The sequence below is a fragment of the Crinia signifera genome, chromosome 1 (genome assembly GCF_055691185.1).
Source record: "Crinia signifera chromosome 1, ASM5569118v1, whole genome shotgun sequence".
NCBI lineage: Eukaryota > Metazoa > Chordata > Amphibia > Anura > Myobatrachidae > Crinia > Crinia signifera.
In genome coordinates, this window is record NC_139217.1 from 256,786,043 (window position 1) to 256,799,620 (window position 13,578).

The 13,578-nt window shown below is 44.2% G+C and overlaps 1 protein-coding gene across 1 annotated transcript in view; it reads left to right on the forward strand.

Annotated features, from left to right (window-relative positions):
* Positions 1 to 13,578, forward strand: part of TMEM38A (transmembrane protein 38A) — a 95,504-nt gene that overhangs the window by 22,940 nt on the left and 58,986 nt on the right. The window lies entirely within an intron of this gene.

Here is a 13,578-nt window from a genome sequence, read left to right on the forward strand (position 1 = left end):
CGAATTCCGGGATTGAAAAAATGCCCTGGGATTGGCTTCCCTAGTCCTGAGGCACCCCAGGGTGCCTGGGCACACCGTTTGGGAACCACTGCTCTAGGCTGATCATGAGAGGTTTGACTGTTTTCTTAGCAGATCATTGCTCAAATTACTTTGGAAGGCTGATTTTTTGGGTATCAGGGTGCAGACTCTCATTTAATTATTTTTAAAGTGTTTGTGGTTGTTAAAGTTTGATAGGTTTAATGTGCTAGTACTATATGCAAGGATGGTATTTTTTATGCCTAGTACATCACATCGCTTAGTCGAGGTCTCCACTCCAGTGTCTTCTAACAGTTGGATAATGGAGAAAATGGGAAATTTGTAATTATCTTACTTTAAATCTTTTTCAAGAATTCCACTGGGTGGCGTCCCTTTTCTGCGCTTGTTACACTTACATTAATGTTTATCTAATATATATATATATATATATATATATATATATATATATACAGTGCATAGTTGCCCCCCCCCCGTAAGGGTCCAAATCATCTCTCACCTGCTCATATAAGTCCAACAGGTTAATGCAGTTCAGCCTAAACATCCCCACAACCTGTTGATCCGAGAGGGAGTCCAGGTACAGCCTAGCACGATACATACATGAAGCACGCAGTAGTCGGGGTACCTGGATCTGGCGCGCAGCTTCCTCCCACCTCCTGCGCAGCTCCTCCAAATGGGCATAATCACATAGAGCCAACTCCAAACTACTCTGCAAAATCTCCATCTCTGAAACCCTCACAGGTGTCCTTAATGATGTTGGGGTATATGTGGGGGAGTTTCTGATTAAAAATGAGGTAACCTGTGATCAAATTAACCATTAGTGCACTTGACCAAAGTTAGTTGTGGGCCAAATCGCCAATCAGAACCTGGTCTGAAAAAAGTGTGATTTATATCGACCAAAAAAATGCGATTTCTGTTTGCGCATGCCATTAACCCCTTCCTGACAGAGCCAGTTTTTGCGTTCCTGACAGAGCCCTTTTTTTCAAATCTGACATGTATCACTTAAGTGGGGATAACTTTTTTTTGCTTTTACTTATCCCAGTGATTTTGAGATTGTTTTTTCGTGACACATTGTACTTCAAATTAGTGGTAAATTTGGGTCGATACAGTCTGTGTTTTTTTGTGAAAAATACCAAAATGTCGTGAAAAAATGGAAAATTTTGCAATTTGCAAAATGTTAAATTTTCTGCTTGTGAGACAAATAATCATACCACTCAAAATAGTTAATAACTAACATAGACCATATGTCTACTTTATGTTTCCATCATTATTTCAACTTCCTTTTAATTTTTTTGGACACTAGGAGGCTTACAATATGAATAGCAAATTCTCAAATTTTCAAGAAAATTTCAAACACTGATTTTTTTAGGGACCAGTTCAGTTCTGATGTGACTTTGAGGGACTTGTATGTGAGACACCCCCATAAATGATACCATTTCAAAAACTGCACCCCTCACAGTATTCAAAACAGCATTTTGGAAGTTTGTTAACCCTTTAGGTGTTTCACAGGAATTAAAACAAAGTGTAGGTGAAATTTCAAAATTTCATTTTTTTTGCAGATTTGCAATTTTAATACATTTTTCTAAGGAACACAGTACATTTTACTAGAGAAATGTGACTAAAAATTGATTCCCCCAATTCTTTTGTTTTCATAAATATCCTATATGTGGCCCTAGTGTGCACGTTGACCAAACCACAGGCTTCATAATAGAAGGAGCACCTACTTGATTTTGGAGCCTCCTTTTTATGAGATTATTTTTTAGGCACCATGTAGGTTTCTAGGCACCATAAGATGCTAAAATTTAGGAAACCCCCCACAAGTGACCCCATTTTGCAAACTACACACCTCAGGGAATTCATCTAGGGGTATAGTGTACATTTCAAACCCCCAGGGGTTTCACCAATTGTGGTACAACTGGGCAGTGAAAATGAAAAATTAAATTTTTTACACAAAAATGCAGTTCTGGCTCAAAATTTTTCATTTTCAGAAGGTATGAAGGAGAAAAAGCACCCCAAAATCTGTGCCCCAATTTCTCCCGAGTACGGCAATGCCTCACATGTGACCAAAAAATACCATTTGGGTGCATGGCAGGACTCAGAAAGGAAGGAGTGATTTTTGGATTTTGCAGCTCAGATTCTGGTGGAATGTTGGTGGGTGCTATGTTGCATTAGCAAGACCCCCCAAGCACCAATACAGTGGAACCCCCCCACAAGTGACCCCATTTTGCAAACTACACCCCTCAGGGAATTCATCTAGGGGTATAGTGTACATTTCAAACCCCCAGGGGTTTCACCAATTTTGATACAACTGGGCAGTGAAAATGAAAAATTACATTTTTTTACACAAAAATGCAGTTCTGGCTCAAAATTTTTCATTTTCAGAAGGTATGAAGGAGAAAAAGCACCCTAAAATCTGTGCCCCAATTTCTCCCGAGTATGGCAATGCCTCATATGTGACCAAAAAATACCAGTTGGGTACATGGCAGGACTCAGAAGGGAAGGAGTGATTTTTGGTGGTGGAATGTTGGTGGGTGCTATGTCGCATTAGCAAGACCCCCAAAGCACCAATACAGTGGAACCCCCCCACAAGTGACCCCATTTTGCAAACTACACCCCTCAGGGAATTCATCTAGGGGTATAGTGTACATTTCAAACCCCCAGGGGTTTCACCAATTTTGATACAACTGGGCAGTGAAAATGAAAAATTACATTTTTTTACACAAAAATGCAGTTCTGGCTCAAAATTTTTCATTTTCAGAAGGTATGAAGGAGAAAAAGCACCCCAAAATCTGTGCCCCAATTTCTCCCGAGTACGGCAATGCCTCACATGTGACCAAAAAATACCATTTGGGCGCATGGCAGGACTCAGAAGGGAAGGAGTGATTTTTGGATTTTGCAGCTCAGATTCTGGTGGAATTTTGGTGGGTGCTATGTCGCATTAGCAAGACCCCCCAAGCACCAATACAGTGGAACCCCCCCACAAGTGACCCCATTTTGCAAACTACACCCCTCAGGGAATTCATCTAGGGGTATAGTGTACATTTCAAACCCCCAGGGGTTTCACCAATTTTGATACAACTGGGCTGTGCAAATGCAAAATTACATTTTTTACACAAAAATGCAGTTCTGGCTCAAAATTTTTCATTTTCACAAGGAATAAAGGAGACAAAGCACCCCAAAATCTGTGCCCCAATTTCTCCCGAGTACGGCAATGCCTCACATGTGACCAAAAAATACCATTTGGGTGCATGGCAGGACTCAGAAAGGAAGGAGTGATTTTTGGATTTTGCAGCTCAGATTCTGGTGGAATGTTGGTGGGTGCTATGTTGCATTAGCAAGACCCCCCAAGCACCAATACAGTGGAACCCCCCCACAAGTGACCCCATTTTGCAAACTACACCCCTCAGGGAATTCATCTAGGGGTATAGTGTACATTTCAAACCCCCAGGGGTTTCACCAATTTTGATACAACTGGGCAGTGAAAATGAAAAATTACATTTTTTTACACAAAAATGCAGTTCTGGCTCAAAATTTTTCATTTTCAGAAGGTATGAAGGAGAAAAAGCACCCCAAAATCTGTGCCCCAATTTCTCCCGAGTACGGCAATGCCTCATGTGTGACCAAAAAGTGGCAGGACTCAGAAGGGAAGGAGTGATATTTGGATTTTGCAGCACAAATTCTGGTGGAATGTTGGTGGGTGCTATGTCGCATTAGCAAGACCCCCAAAGCACCAATACAGTGGAACCCCCCCACAAGTGACCCCATTTTGCAAACTACACCCCTCAGGGAATTCATCTAGGGGTATAGTGTACATTTCAAACCCCCAGGGGTTTCACCAATTTTGATACAACTGGGCAGTGAAAATGAAAAATTACATTTTTTTACACAAAAATGCAGTTCTGGCTCAAAATTTTTCATTTTCAGAAGGTATGAAGGAGAAAAAGCACCCCAAAATCTGTGCCCCAATTTCTCCCGAGTACGGCAATGCCTCATGTGTGACCAAAAAGTGGCAGGACTCAGAAGGGAAGGAGTGATATTTGGATTTTGCAGCACAAATTCTGGTGGAATGTTGGTGGGTGCTATGTCGCATTAGCAAGACCCCCAAAGCACCAATACAGTGGAACCCCCCCACAAGTGACCCCATTTTGCAAACTACACACCTCAGGGAATTCATCTAGGGGTATAGTGTACATTTCAAACCCCCAGGGGTTTCACTAATTTTGATACAACTGGGCAGTGAAAATGAAAAATTACATTTTTTTACACAAAAATGCAGTTCTGGCTCAAAATTTTTCATTTTCAGAAGGTATGAAGGAGAAAAAGCACCCCAAAATCTGTGCCCCAATTTCTCCCGAGTACGGCAATGCCTCACATGTGACCAAAAAATGCCAGTTGGGTGCATGGCAGGACTCAGAAGGGAAGGAGTGATTTTTGGATTTTGCGGCTCAGATTCTGGTGGAATGAATGGTGGGTGCTATGTGGCATTAGCAAGACCCCCGAAGCACGGTGAAATGATGAACCTAAAAATCCATAGATGTGTGGTATATTTTAAAACGCTCCTTTATACATAGGCCGGGTTTGTCGGGGCAAGTGTCACACTGGAAAATAGTTTGCTTTCTTATTCCCTTTTTATAGCAAACTTTGCACCTTTTTTGTGTCCTGCCCTTTTTTCCAGTGGAGGGGATTTTATCAGGAAAATGCTGCCCTGGTACAATACGGGGGCCAGTACTAGAAGTACTGGGGCCCTCTGCCTGCTGGTTCCCAAATACTAGGCCCTTTATGACTTCCTCTTGAAAGTGCATAAATGTCCCCCTCTGGCCGGTAGAACGGAATAGCACGTAAGCGTTATACAGTGCCATCTGGATGATATACACGGCCAGCTTCTTGTACCAGATTTTTGTTTTCCGCAGGGCACTGTACGGCTTCAGTACCTGATCTGAAAGATCCACTCCGCCCATGTACCTATTGTAATCCAGGATACAATTAGGTTTTGAGGTGTGGGTACTAGTACCTCGTACAGGGACGGAGGTGGTACTGTCTCCGTGAATTGTTGTCAGTATAAGGACATCCCTCTTGTCCTTATATTTGACCAACAACATATTTTCGGTGCATAATCCCCTGCTTTCACCCCTTCTCATTACTTGGGCAATGTGCGTTTTTGGGAGGCCTCTTTGGTTCTTGCGCACAGTACCGCAAGCTGCTGTACCTCTTGAACCAAGGGCCTTAAACAGGGGGATGCTGGTGTAAAAGTTATCCACATAGAGATGATAACCTTTATCCAGGAAGGGGTGCACTAAATCCCAGACAATTTTTCCACTAACACCTACGAGGGAGGGGGGGCATTCTGGCGGTTCAATTCTTGAATCCTTCCCTTCATATACCCTAAACCTGTGGGTGTACCCTGAGGTGCTTTCACACAGCTTATACATTTTTATGCCATACCTTGCCCTCTTACTGGGAAGGTACTGGCGGAATTTAACCCTTCCTTTAAAATGTATAAGGGACTCGTCTATGCAAATGAATTTATCTGGGATGTACATCTCTTCAAATTTGGCACTGAAATGATCAATGACCGGCCTGACTTTGAATAGCCGGTCAAAGGTGGGATCATCTCTGGGTGGGCACTGTGCATTATCGTTGTAATGCAAAAATTTAAGGATCGTCTCAAATCGAGCCCGGGGCATGGTTATACGGTAAAATGGGGTGCTGTACAGAACATCTGTACTCCAATATTGCCTAATTTCTGGCTTTTTTACTATGCCCATATGAAACACCAGACCCCAAAACGTCATCATCTCTACTGCATCTACAGGGGTCCACCTAGCAAATGATGACGTGGGGTTTTGAGCAATAAACTGCTGGGCATATAAATTAGTTTGGTCCACCATTAAATTTATAAAATCATCAGAGAAAAATAATTTAAAAAAGTCAATTTCTCTGAGACCTGTGGAATCAAATTGGATTCCTGGCATGGCCAAAAACTCAGGAACCTGGGGCTCAAAATTGTCTGGTGGTGGGGTCCATACGAGATCAATTATTGGGGGGGGGGTCTCAGCTGCTCTACGGGGGCGTCTTTGAGGGGGTCCCTCATCACTAGAGGAGGAAGAGGAGCTTAAGACGAAGCCTTCAAATTCCCCGCTTGCATCACTGGCTGTGTCAGAGTCAGAGGCAAGCATGGCATATGCCTCCTCCGCTGAATACATTCTTCTGGATGACTGGGATGACATTTGGGATGACATTTGGGATGACATTTGGGATGCCATTTTTATTTTTGTGTTACTGGTAGTGAAATGTTTCAACACGTGTATAGTGTAGGGGGGGGTACAAACTTTATTTCAACCCGGGGGGTATGTAGTGTGTAGTGTGTATGTAGTGCAGAAAAAAAAAAATACTTTATACAAAAAAAAAAAATTGAAGGGGTTAAAAAAAAAAAAAATTGAAGGGGTTAAAAAAAAAAATTGAAGGGGTTAAAAAAAAAAAAAAAAGGTCCTGCGCCAAAAATTGAGCACAGATGTTGGTCAGTAACGTCCGTCACTGAACAGCGCTCAAAGGCAACAGGAATTTGATCAAAAAAAAAAAAAAAAGATCAACCCTGTGCCGAAAAAGCTGATCAGTGATGTACGTCACTGATCAGCGCACAGTGGCCACAGGACACCCACAAAATCACAGTGTGTGTAAAAAAAAAATTAAAAAAAGACCCCACAGCAGCCTCAAAAAAAAAAAAAGGTGATCAGTGATGCGACACTGATAACCAGTGAGGGGCAGCAGGTGCACAACCTTTGGTGCAACTGACAGTGCAACTGGCAGCAACTGGCAGGTATATATAAAAAAAAAAAACCTCTGCACCCCCAAAAAGTTGCTGATCACCTCAGATATAGTGATCAGCACAAAAGGCGGGGGCAGCAGACACAAAATTTAGCACTCTCTATCACTCTCTGTCACTATCTCTCTCTATCTCTCTATCTCTCACTATCTATCACTCTATGACACTGCAGCAGCAGCACTGACAGTTATATATATGAAAAATAACCCCTGCACCCCCAAAAAGTTGCTGGGGGTGCACAAAATGGGGGCAGCAGACACAAAATATAGCAGTCTCTATCACTCTCTGTCACTATCTCTCTCTATCTCTCTATCTCTCACTATCTATCACTCTATAACACTGCAGCAGCAGCACTGACAGGTATATATATATATATAAAAAAAACCTGCGCCCCCAAAAAGTTGCTGATCAGTTAATTTATACTGATCAGCACAAAAGGGGGGGCAGCAGTCAGTTATATAAAAAATATATAGCACAATCTGTCACTATCTCTCTATCTCTCTCTATCTCTCTCTCTCTATCTCTCTATCTATAACTATATCACACTGCAGCAGCACAAAATATAGCACTCTCTGACACTATCTCTCTCTATCTCTCTCTATCTATCTCTCTCTCTATCTAACGCTATTACACTGCAGCAGCACAAGTTCACAACACAGGAAGTCACAAGTACAGGATCCAGGAAGCATCCAGCACACTACAAGCAGTGATGAAGCAGTGATCAGGTAAGTATTTTGCTCGGTTCAGTTCAGTATACTGCGGCAGCTAGGCACGGTGACCGCACTGCACGCAATTCCAGACCGGAATGGCGTCTGCAGTGCAGTCACCGTTAGTTTAAATCCCCCTCCTTGGCTGTGATTGGTCCGTCGGTCCGACGAACCAATCACGGCCTTTGGGGGCGGGCGGGGTGAGGTGGGGTGACACCTGTGTCACCCTTACACCCCGCGGTGATTGGTGCTGTACTTTACAGCACCAATCACCTCCGATCGCGTGTCACCGGCGAACGTTATTCGCCGGTGACACAGAAAACGCTGTAATTGGCTGTTCACACTGAACAGCCAATCACAGCGATCGCCGACGGGGGGGCGGCATCGCAGCCCCCCCTGGGCATGCAGGGACATGTCTGCTGTCAGGGACAGCAGACATGTTGAAACTGTCACCGCGTCTATAGACGCGGTGACAGTTACAAGCCATGACGTACATTTACGCCATGTGTCGGGAAGTACTTCCCGACCATGACGTAAATGTACGTCAAATGTCGGGAAGGGGTTAAATAAGCGATTTGTATACTTTTCTGTGCGAAAACATCTGGATGCGAATTAAGTGCAATTTTTTTACGCACTTTTAGAAAGTGCGATTTATCGACAAACAAATGCGAAAAACGGGCCGTTGCGCACCCTATTAAATGTGCGATTTGGCCTAAAAATGCGAAAAAAAGAGAAATCACAGTTTTTATGCGAAAACATCGCAAAAAAAACACAGAAATCGACTCCTACTAAATGTCACCCTAAGTGTTATAAGCAACCATTTGTGTAATTGAGAAATTAGCGCAAATCTAGGAATTTTGTGTTTTGTATTTTGTTTTAATATATATATATATATATATACTAGGCGATTCATCGGGTCCTACAGACGCTCTTCACACCGTCGTAAGGGGCTGCGGCCCCTTAATTTGTGAACTTTTGTATTGTGTGAAATATGGTTAGAATTGTATGAAAGATGCCCTGTATTGCAACTTGAGTTATAGGTGAAATGTGTTAAATAGAGAGCATATGATTTGGAAGGGTGTGTGTATTGTTTTTTTATTAATTAAAATGCGGCTACAGAGTAAGATGTACATTGATAGTGTGGAGGGTACAGTGACATTTGTGGGGGGGGGGGGGGCGTGTGTGCATGTTGTTTAGGTGTGTGTGTGCAATAGTATAGTAGGGTGTTTCTGAGTCAGCGGCTCCCCACTGGCGGAGGTCACGACACAGGAAAACAGGAGGCTGGGTAGTGATAGGGGGGTGTGGGCATAAGGGGGACTAAAGAGGAGGGTGGGGGACACTGTGCAGCTCCAGCCAGTGGGTGAGCATCCAGCATGCCAGCGCAGGAGTACAGGACGGTGCCCCTGAGTCAGTGTCTCCTCCTACTGGGTGGGAGTTAGGGTGCATGAGAGCAGGAGGCTGGGTGGTAAAGCTTGATAGGGGAATGTGGGCAACACAGGGTGAGCATGTCCCCACTGGCAGAAGTTACGGGACAGGAGAACAGGAGGCAGGGCAGTGATAGGGGTGTGTGGACATGATGGGTAGTAAAGGTTTTTGGCTGTTGCAGAGTAGGGATGGCCATTGGTGCAGACGCCATCGATGGTTGGCATTGATGGCGATTTTGCACCCTGCCATCGATAGTAGTAAAATATTACTTGGATAACCATCGATTGTTGTAGCTATCGATGGTCATCCATTATATTACTTAGTAGGCCGTGGGTCAATCAGAACTCAGTGGCGGGACTTCCGGGTGTGGGGGGGTGTGGAGCTATGCAAATTGCAAGAGGGGGTTTGTGGGGGTCCGTGAATCGCGGGAGGGGGGTCGTTGGGGGCCATTAATCGTGGGAGGGGGCGCGACGAATTGCTGGAGGGGGGCACCGTGAATCGCAAGAGGGGTGGTGCGGGGTGTGTGGCGGGCGTGAATGGGGGGTCGCGGAGGTCCGCGAATTGCGGGAGGGGGGGTTGTGGGGGACCGTGAATCGTGGGAGGGGGGGCGCGAATCGTGGGTGGGTGGGGGGGTCGCAGGGTGTGTGCAGGGTGTCTGCTGCGAATCGCCGGGCCCAAAATTGCAGGAGTGGGGGCACGCTGCCAATTGCGGGAGGGGGGGGTGTGAATCGCGGGAGGGGGGTCTGCGCATCATGGGGGGGCGCGAATCACGGGAGGGGGGCTTAGCGAATCGCGGGAGGGGGGGTCGCGGGGGTCTGTAGCCTTGGCTGGGCTGGGGGAGTTTATGTCAAGTAGGTGGTGTTGTGTATCACACTGGTCTTTTCCCTAGGGGGGGCGGATTTGTATAGAACGCTGGGCGGGAACGTTATACACACAGGGGATGAGTGACAGATATGGCTAAATATATAAGAGATATAGGGCCTTATTCTAGTTCATTCTTTCTGACAAAATCCTTCTTAGATGGACAAAACCATGTGCACTGCAGGGGGGGGCAGATGTAACAGGTGCAGATAGAATTAGATTTGGGTGCGGTTTTACTTCAAAGTGAGATATATATTGCAGTGTAAAAATAAAGCAGTCAGTATTTTCCCTGCACAGAAACAAAATAACTCACCCAAATCTAATTCTATCTGCACCTGTTACATTTGCCCCCCTGCAGTGCACATGGTTTTGTCCATCTAAGAAGGATTTTGTCAGAAAGAGTAAACTAGAATAAGGCCCTTAATGTGGAAAGAAGGATGGCACTCAGAGGTCTTTACAAAGGTGCTGTATTGCAAAAGATGAAAAACCAACGTTTCGGGGCTGGCACACCCCTTTGTCAAGGTGTGTAGGTGACACTGATCTGTTTTAAACTTGCTGGATATGGAGAGAGGGAGCTGTGGAGACAGATATTAAATGTAGAGGGGTATAGAGTTTGTGGGCTTTACTGTCACAGCTCAAAGTGAAAGTACATTGCAGAAGCTGTCATTTTGGCAGTCTTTAATACCCCTTTCACATCGCACTTTTAAAACGGTATATTGCAGTTTTTTTTCCATTTTAAAACGTTTAAGGCTGCAATGTGAAAGTGCCAGAGTTGATTTACCGGTTAAAGTTAACCGGTATTTCAACACGGTTAAAAAGCAGAGTCCTACACGTTTTAAAGCCTTTTTTTGGCAGTTTGAACAGCTCTATTTCAATGGCTTGAAACGTGTCCCTTGGGGGTTAAACGGGTTGAATGTTTGAATGGTATTAAATGATTTTTAAAACGGTTTTCACCTGCAATGTGAAAGGTCTCAAGGCTCAGACCCGTTTTAAAGTCCCATTTAAGAATACCGTGTCATTACCCATTTCTGCAATGTGAAAGCAGTATTAACTAGTTTATTATTATTTACTTATATAGACAAAAAAGGTAGGAGAGCACTGCATGCTTGCTTATGATTTATGGTTTGTTTTTATTAGTGAAAATTGTTTTCCTTCCTCTTTGTTGTTCCTTCTCTTCTGCCCCCTGGGTCTTGGTTAATGTATTTCCTTCCTGAAAAATTTTTTTGGGCGCAGCCTCATACTGAGCCTCTGTACCTGAAGTTCCCAGTCTCAAAATCCTCTGAAGCCATACCCACTAGCATTTGCACTTGTGTTTGGCAGCTTTTGTGTTGCTGTGTGGTTTTTGCCAATGCAGTCTTATTCTGCGCCATTCGCACATTACGGTTAATGGAATATCTCTACTGAGCACTGTATCCCCAAACACAAGCACTAACTGGAGTATGATGCAAAACCACCTTGCAGAGATCGTTAATGAAGAAAGGTGCCCATTCACACAGCTGTTTGCGAGGTCATGTGATGGAGGGAGTTATGTAATAAAAATCATAGTAATGTATAAAAACAGCATATAAATAAATATGAATTATAGTTATGCTTATTACATTGCCACAATTGGTATGGGTCATTGGGTCAACCAAATTTAGGTCGACATGCATTGGGTCGACCACAGAAGCTTGACAGGGCTTAGTTTGACACATAAAAAAGGTTGTAAGGGTCAAAAGGTCGACACAAGCATTAGGTCGACAATGGGAAGGTCGACAATCACAAGGTCGACAGTTTTTTTTTTTTTTTTTTTTAACAATTGTCCCAGATATCAACATGGACATCGAAAACGTGCACGGTGTCCCCTCGAATGCTTATATTCTCCAACCCCACCCTAGTGAATGGTATGGCATGAAATACCGCCTGTCGGCACAAAAAAAGGTGAAATACTCATGTCGCCCTTTTGACTGTTGACCTTCCAAGTATCGACCTTTTGAACCTGTCGACCATAGCCATGTCAACCTTTTTTCATGTTTCGACCTAAGCCCTTTAGTGGTCGACCCAATGCATGTGGACCCTAACGTAACAACCGTATACCACCACATTAGTTCTGACTATTTTTGATGACTGGTGTATTCCAAGATTACCAAAGATGAGAATAACTTTCACAGCTGTTCATACAAGAACCGCCACTACTCAGGTATACTGGAAAAATATTTTACATTCTTCATGCTATATTTTTTGCATGACTTTGAGACATTTTTGATCTTTCATATGACCTACAAGCTGTCTCCTTGTTCTACCAAACATACCAACATTTTTCAAGTGGCCAAAATAGAAACTACAGACATGCACTTTCTTATGAGAGCAGAGACACACATACACTTTGGCAGACATTTGCATAATAAAGATTAGTTCACTAAATATAGAAAATGACACTGAAAAGCTTAACAAGAGAAGCTTATATTTTTGTATTTTGTATACATAGTAGCAACATAATCCATTTTGGAAGATAGTGCATGAGCTTATGCTTAGAACATGCTGTTCTTACAAATAAATTCATACCTGGTGCTGGTTGTGCTGGGGGGTCTGAACATGCGTGGTTAGCCGCAGTTGTTCTTTTGGATTTAGCTGCAAATATTAAATGGGCCCCTATATGTGCGGGGGAGGGGAACGTATTTGCTGGCGAATAATGGGGGCATCGTTTACCATAACGGCACCAGGTTTCAGCAAGAATATCTTTACCGGAGTGACGGAGTTCAACTTAGGACCGAGGGCATGATTATCTTGCTAGATGATTTGTTTGACTGGTTGTGTTCTAGGTAGGGTTTTTTTTGTTTAGTTTGGTGGCGGAACTGTGGCCGAGGCCTGGCTTTGTCTGCCGTAAATGCCGTGTGATTCACACTTGCAAATTAATCATGGCTAATACCGCTTTTACACCACCGCAAAGCCCTGGTCAGCGGCAGGTCAGACCCGAGTCAGCGGTGGTGTAAATGGGTCATCCCGTGTCCATTTACATGGGACTCCTTCCCAGGTCCTGACCTGGGTTGAACACAGTCAGGTCCTGGGTAGAGGGCAGTGTAAATGGGTACGCCGAGTTATCAATGGGGGAAGCCCAACCTCCGGACCGCAACATCTGCAGGTTTAACAAGAGGAGTGCACACAGCCTCTGCTGCTGTACTGTGCAGACAGCAGCGGAGGCAGGGAGGAGTTGAATTGATGCCTGTGTGAGCCATCCATTCACCTCGTAGACAGGCCCTGGGGGAGGTGTATGTGGGCAGCTTACCTTGGTGCTGGGCTTGCCCCCAACACAGCGGTATTGGGCACGGCAATCTGCGGTCTCGGCACTTGGAAATTATGTAATCTCCAAGCGGCAGCTCAGGAACCGCCTCCGCCAGGGGGGTAGGGGGTAAAACACAGGTGTAAAAGGTAACAAACACCGGGTCGCACCTGGGTTGAAGCTGGGTCCAAAAACCCAGGTACGACCCAGTGTTCTGGTGTAAAAGTGGTTTAATAGGATCCACTTCACAGTCTGTAACATTGCACTTAGGGTGCGATTTTCAGATGCGTTTTTTACTTTTTGGTGCAAAAAGCATCGCTTGTAGTTCAAATAGTTTATTTTGGCTTGCAAAGTGCACTACCGCGTAGTTCACATTGCATGCCAAAAAGAATGTGCAGTCGGTAGTTTCTGTACTACAGGTAGATCTCATCTTGTTCAAATTCCACGCTGCTTTATCTTATCACATGCGA